The 6,979-nt window shown below is 38.0% G+C and overlaps 1 protein-coding gene across 1 annotated transcript in view; it reads left to right on the top strand.

Annotated features, from left to right (window-relative positions):
• The window catches only part of LOC306803448 (synaptotagmin-9-like), a 64,063-nt gene extending 62,946 nt beyond the window's left edge, over positions 1–1,117 (top strand). The window contains exon 9 of the mRNA XM_079308854.1: positions 99–1,117. The gene's annotated coding sequence lies outside the window, so the exon portion shown is untranslated. The remainder of the gene's footprint in view (positions 1–98) is intronic.
• Positions 1,118–6,979: the final 5,862 nt, after the last annotated feature.

Here is a 6,979-nt window from a genome sequence, read left to right on the forward strand (position 1 = left end):
AGGGAAGGTTCCAGAACAAGGGGCAGGGTTACAATGATGGACAGGGAAGGGACTTGAACAAGGGGCAGGGTTACAATGATGGACAGGGAAGGTTCCAGAACAAGGGGCAGGGTTACAATGATGGACAGGGAAGGTTCCAGAACAAGGGGCAGGGTTACAGTGATGGACAGGGAAGGTTCCAGAACAAGGGGCAGGGTTACAATGATGGACAGGGAAGGTTCCAGAACAAGGGGCAGGGTTACAATGATGGACAGGGAAGGGACTGGAACAAGGGGCAGGGTTACAATGATGGACAGGGAAGGTTCCAGAACAAGGGGCAGGGTTACAATAATGGACAGGGAAGGGACTTGAACAAGGGGCAGGGTTACAATGATGGACAGGGAAGGTTCCAGAACAAGGGGCTGGGAATGCCATAACAGGGCAGTTCCAGGGGTGGATACAACTTAGGGACAAACTAACTTCGGGAAAACACAGGGGCTAACTGGAACAAACCATTGTAACTATGAACTTAATAAAACAAACACGTACCACAACAGGGAAGGTGATGGGAGGATCTGGGCTCTTCATCTGTTCCTTTGTTCTGTCTGGGCTCTTTATTTCCCTCTCCTTTTTGCTCAAACGTAGACATTGTAAAACAGAGATGTTTTACTCGGTTGCATGCTGGCCATCTTTGATACCCATCGCCAAAGGTGCGTGAAGAGAGGTGTGTTGTTTTTGGTATTCTTTCAGTTTTGATAACACATGAACATTGTACTATACTTTATTATTTCTTGTTCAATAAATAGTCCTGGTATCTCTATGTTTCATGTCTAATTTTGGAGAGTAGGGCCATACCTGTATCAAGGCTCTCTCAATTAGGTGGGCATTTTGTTTGTTTAGTAGAAATAATGCATGATTCCTTTTGCAGTGATGGTTTGAGGGACAAAAAAATTCTTAATTTTGTAATATGTATTACAATCTTCTGAACACAAGTAAAAATGTACTGTGATTTATTTATATAAATCTAGTCTGAACAAATAAGTTTTGATCTTAATAAAAACTGTAAGAAATTGTGCAATTGTAATTTATTACTATTTTGTATTTAATAAATATTAAAGTTCAATTCATTATTCAGAAAGCCAGCAAACACTTTGGAAATGTTTTTGCTCACTTTTTCTCCACAGATAATGTGCTTTGATAAAATACTTGAGGCTAGAGAGAAAAAGCTTTTAACTTTGCAGCACTCACACAAACTTAGGAGTTTGGATACTGAAACCTACTCATGTTTCATCCCAGTCATCATGGCAGAAAGATCATTTGGCATAGCAGTGGTGAATCTCATCTGTGTTTCATATTAAGAAGAAAATCAAGAAGTTACATCAAGTGACGTGTTAAATTACCAAAATTAGTATTTAGTGTGGTATGCTGGCAAAATTAGCAATCCTCCTGTCAACACCTGACATGTAGCTCCAGGAAATTCCAAGAGGTCCCTTGGCAGTGCCCAGAAACAAATGGAAAAGAGCAAAAATATGTATCTGGTATGACCACACAAACTGCACCCCAAAAGGCAGCACTAGTCCTTTTTCTTCTCTTTTTCACCAATTGAACTTACACATCCATCAGCAGGAGCCCAACTTTTAATTAAGTAAAAACCTCTCTGTCTTTAGGGATAAGCTCAGTCTCTCATTTGGAAGGTCTGGCCTGCTTGTCCATTAATAAAGGGCTGCTGACATGTGATGTATGGCACAAAACAACATTTCATGCCACTAAGAAATGAATTTCCTTCTCCTCTCTTCTTGGGGATGTTTGCTATTCACAGAGGCATGGAAAAGAAATGAGAGCTGTGGTTTTGAAGTAGGTACTGTCCTTAGCAATGGGAATACCTTTAGGCTCTGGGTGAGCTCCTGGTTTTCCACAGGTGTGCTGGGGTACTGGGAGATGGAAGATTGACAAGGGGCACATCTATAGGCATTTTGTCCCTGGCAGTGAATGTAGTGCTAATTACCCCTCTCTGACCCATAAAATACACCTCAGCAGAGGAGGAGTATGAACTTCAAAACGGATTTTAATGTCTTTCACTAATACTGGTTTGCATGTCTCTATTTCTTTGTTAATAAGCCAGCAAAAGCCTCTTTCTCTGTCAAAACAGGCCCACACATCTCTCCTTTCAAGACACTTTTCCAGCAGAATCATCCTTGAAGCCTTTATATGTAGCCTGCAGACTTGGGGGAAAAAAAATTCACCTCTGACAATATTGTCACTGAAATTTCTCTTTGTGGGCCCCAGCAGAGGGATCTCATGTAAGCAGCAGGGTTTTTTATCCCTGATTGGTATTCTTATAATGCTATTTAAACAGAATCACATAATTCTCTGGGTGCACTTATGCATTTTTCACTCCCATATTAATTAACCACACACTTCAATCCAGCCCACCACACCATCCTAAAGGTCATGGCTTTAAAACCACTTAATAACATGCCAAAAAACATTCAGTGGATCTGTGTCCCAATACCAGCACATGCAGGAAAATCTGTCAGTGTTCCAAGACATCAGAAATGCCTGAACAGTCTGGTTCAAAAAACTTGACTAAAACTGTCTAATGCTAAAAAGTCATTTAGTAGTGTCAGAAATGTCAATAAACTAACTGTAGTGTTAGATCCTCACCCAAAGATAAAACTGTCAATAAAAATATTTTTGTAGGAGAAATGATTCCTAACAATGACAAAAAATTCTATACTGAAGTCTTCTTTTCTAATTTTTAATTTAGCAGGCAAAATTCTGTTTCAAGAATCTTACTGTAATCCTATCATTTATATCCTGGTAACTGACACAAAAGCAGTTTTAAAACAATATATTAAATAGATTAAATAGATTAAATAGATTAAATATTGAATAGATTTCATCTGCATTAGGTCTCCCAAAAATGGAACATAGTTTTAATAACCATCTTTTCAAAATGCAACAGTTTCAACCCTTTTCAGTAACTTGCCTAAAAATATTTATATAATTCCCAACATAAAATAGTATTAAAAAGAAAAACCTAGATAACATTTGAAGAATAATCACACAGCTTAGGAAAAAAATTTCAAACTCAACAATCAGTTTTTGTATTTTAGTGGAAGTCAAGTCCAAATATTTACTTTTCTGGTGGAAATTCCTCTTCCACCTGCCAGAAAACAACCTTTGATACTGATATTTCCTCACTTCAAAACCTCAGCTCTCCAAACATGTTGGCATTTTCCTTTCAGTTCAAATGGGTTTAATATAGATCACACTTCAGGAAAAGAACAGTAAGTCCTCAGAACAGCTTTTCTAAGTCTGGCCCTGAATCAATTAGAAATGCAGGTACAATTTTGGACAATAAATAAAAGAAGTTTTGCTACTCTTAGCTAACGTTTTCTGACAGATTTCCCCAAATTAATTCATTTCTTGCATTTTTACCCAATTGTTTGTAAATGTCCCAAGACTTCTTCCCTTTCTACACTACTTAAACTCCTTGAAAAGTTAAAGTGGATTGAAACAGGAGCAATTTCCAGTATGACACTGGAGCTGTATCATTTCTTGGTGAGGAAGGACAGGAACTTACTTCCTCCTACTCTTACTATAAACCCACTTTAAATAAAAATTCATTGTTCTAAATAATAGGTTGAGATCACTCAAAAAAAAAAAAAAAATCCTGCCAAGGCAGAGCAGCACATTTCAGCTGAACCATCAAAAGCTCTGCAGCTTTGCAGACAAGAGCTGAGGCCACTTGCCTTGGGAATTCCATTGCAAGCAGAAATAACTTCCAAATCACATCCAGATATATGCCTGATGGATTTTCATTTTATTGTTGACTTATAATTTGTTTGTCTTTTTTGACTTCTGATATCTGCCTTTTTGCCTCCTCCTGTCTTCAAATTCTTTCTCAGTGATTTTTGCTGGACAGGTGGGTTCAGTTGTTCTCATTCTTCACATGTAAGTTCTCCCAGTGAGCCCAGATCCAACAGATGAGCTGTTTTAACCTTTACTCACATTTCATCTGCCACTCACCTCCCAGCAATAACATTTCCATTACAAAGGTGTGTATTATCTCTTCAGGTAACAGTCCAAAATTGCAGGGACACAAGGGCTGCTGCAGGATGTGAGGACATGATAGAATTAAGTTGCCAGTTTTCAATTTAATGAGTTCACAGTAATGGCCAGGCCTGAAACACTTTGGATGAATGCTGCAAAATCCAAGGTGACAGCAAATCACAAAATCAATAGCTGCTCATGTCTGTTCCTAAAGACATCAAACATTTGGTGTGTCTTCAGGTGCTTGGATAAATACCTTAATAAAATGTTTGAGGCTATAACACAGCCTGAGATGTCAGATCATCCTGACACCTGTCTGGTGCAATGTTCAGCCACACAGAGAGCAAACAGGCAAGGGAGAGAGCAGACACAACTCTCCAGATGTCCAAATAACAACAAATTAATTCACAATTATCTTCTGGAAGTTTTCTTTAAACCAAAGGCACAACAAATTCTAATGTTGCTGTCCTTAAGAGAAAGGATCTCTATAATGGAGATTTGCATTTACAGCTCTGTATTAATTTCCTTTCTCCTTAAGCACCTGCTGTGAACTGTTTCAAGAAGGGTAAATATTTGTGACAAGGCAAAAAATAATTCCACCCAAACCACTCATGCTCCATGACAGTGACCCCAGATAGAGTTTATTATAATAATATATAAAATTTTCTCATAGCAATTCATATGTGATGCCACATTAAAGTTCAATTCACCTTTCTGCCTCAAGTGTTCCAGCAGTGGTTTTGTGTTTGTTTGGAATTTCCTAGTAAGCACCAAGGGTGTGCTGCAGACTGTGCCTAAAATAGCATCTGGTTTGTAATTACTGTCTGGAACCTAAATTACAAAAACCTGTTGCTCCATGAAAAGATATAATTATTGAAAAGATCTTTTATGCACAGTTTGTCTGCATGCTCAACCACCAATTAAATCATTACCATCTAATTCTGCTCATAAATAGAATTGCACAGATTCCCAAATTCCTGAACCTACAAAAATTTATTTCCAAGTGAAAAATGACCACATTTATTGAATAACTAAAGAAAAGCATAATTCTTCTGTGGAGGTTGGAGCTCCAAGCAGAGCCTTTTATCTCTTTTTCTTCATGGTGTCTATACAATTGCCAAGTTGTTAATTGGAGGGTAAAATCAAGCCTGGTTTATCCACTGCAGGCACATGGGATAAAAGCTAATTGATCCCAAACCTATTTTGTGGCTACCAATCTGCATCTGCCACAACTTCAATCTGGCAGCACAGCCTTTTTGCTATACAATTTTGCCCAGAAATCCCAATTTTGACCTTCAATAACATATTTTTTTTTTTTCCTACCACCAGTCACTCACATCAGGCACTCATAAAACTTCTGAGCTTTCTTCGCTCTGATCTCCTTTTACCAAAGGAACAGGAGAGTAGAGGGGGTGCATAAACACATTTTTATGCTGCCCAGGGCTGTGTGTCAGGCAGAATCAAAGGACTGGTGTGTATTTCAAGAGCTTAAATAAAAGATGCTCAGCATCCTCTTGATCTCCTTCCACCTACTGACACAATTCCTGTGCCAAGTGTGGCAGCTCTGAAGCAGCCAGGGATGCTCTGCAGGGAGCCAGCAGAGAACTCTGTGTTCCCTCTTGGGGATCTCATGGAAAGAAGCAGCAGAGTGAGTGCAGGAGGCTTTTTTCCTTCCCTGATGGGCTTTGGAGCCTTCCCAACACCATCAGTGCCTTGGAGCTGCTGGGAGACCTTGAGTTTCCAGTATTTTCCCTTATGCTGCTGGAAGTGTTCCCCTTATCTGGATCTCTGACACAAAAATTTCTTTTCCTCCAATGTAAAGATTTTTTCATTCCCCTGCTGCTGGCTGTGCCTCTGTTACAGAAATTGTGAGTAATATCAGGCATGGATGTCAAGGAATGCCCCATTTCCAGTAAATACCAGTTCCTTCTTGGTGTTATGTAGTAGTTTTTGATTAGGTAGAAAATACCACACTGCAAGTGTTTGGTCATTGGGTCAAAAGTATAAATAATATAAGTGTTACCTTTTAATTAGACCATTAAGCCTTAAAAGACCTTGCAACAAATGAGTTACAGCTCAGTTTTTTCACTTTTGGCTTATTAGCTAGAAGTGCTGTAGCACTCACTGTGCTGTAAATAAGAATTAATAAACAGCAGTGTCCAAACACAAAAATCCTATTTCTTGTGCTTCAATCCCAACCCTGAGTGAAAAAGAAAAAAGAAAAAAAAAATTAAATAAACACCAATAAGAAAATGACCTTTCCTGTAACTCCTTTGGCTGCACTAATAGAAGGTGTTCCCTGGGTATTTATACTTTTCATTAGAAGTGTATTTATCCTTCAGACACACAGAACTTATTCAAAATGTGTCCCTCTAATCATATCTCCTCTAGAAAAATGCATTTCAGAGAAAATGTCCCCCAGAATGGCACCTTTACAGGATGGGTTTTGCATAGATCATACAGGCAAAGGTGAATATTTATAAAAATTCACATGGCTGGGTTTGGAGCTCTAAGCCTTAAACATAACCAGGGAAATGAAGATCAAGGAGAGATCATTTCCAAGTGACACAGCTCAGAAAGTCTGGAGTATTTGGGTAAGAGTTTATTTTACAACTAGTTTTTAATTTTTTTTTTCCTTATTGCTCTAAATTACTCCTGAAACAAACTCAGAGAAAATAGAGCTATTTCAAACAACCCATCATTATGTTTTCCCACTTGTAAATAAGCCACTATAAAGTTTCAAAAAATACTTGAAAAGGGAACATTTACATAACATCATTTAAGAAGTTATAATCTTCAACATTTTGTACAAGTGTGATTATCTAAATTACTGACAATTTCAAAGAACAGTAATAAAAGAAATACTAAAATACTTGGAAACTTATAAAACTAAATACTATGTGTTTTTTAGATAATTTGAGTAATTTTATAGCATTTCCTGCAT

This window comes from Erithacus rubecula (assembly GCF_903797595.1).
Source record: "Erithacus rubecula genome assembly, chromosome: 6".
In the NCBI taxonomy this organism is placed as follows: Eukaryota; Metazoa; Chordata; class Aves; order Passeriformes; family Muscicapidae; genus Erithacus; species Erithacus rubecula.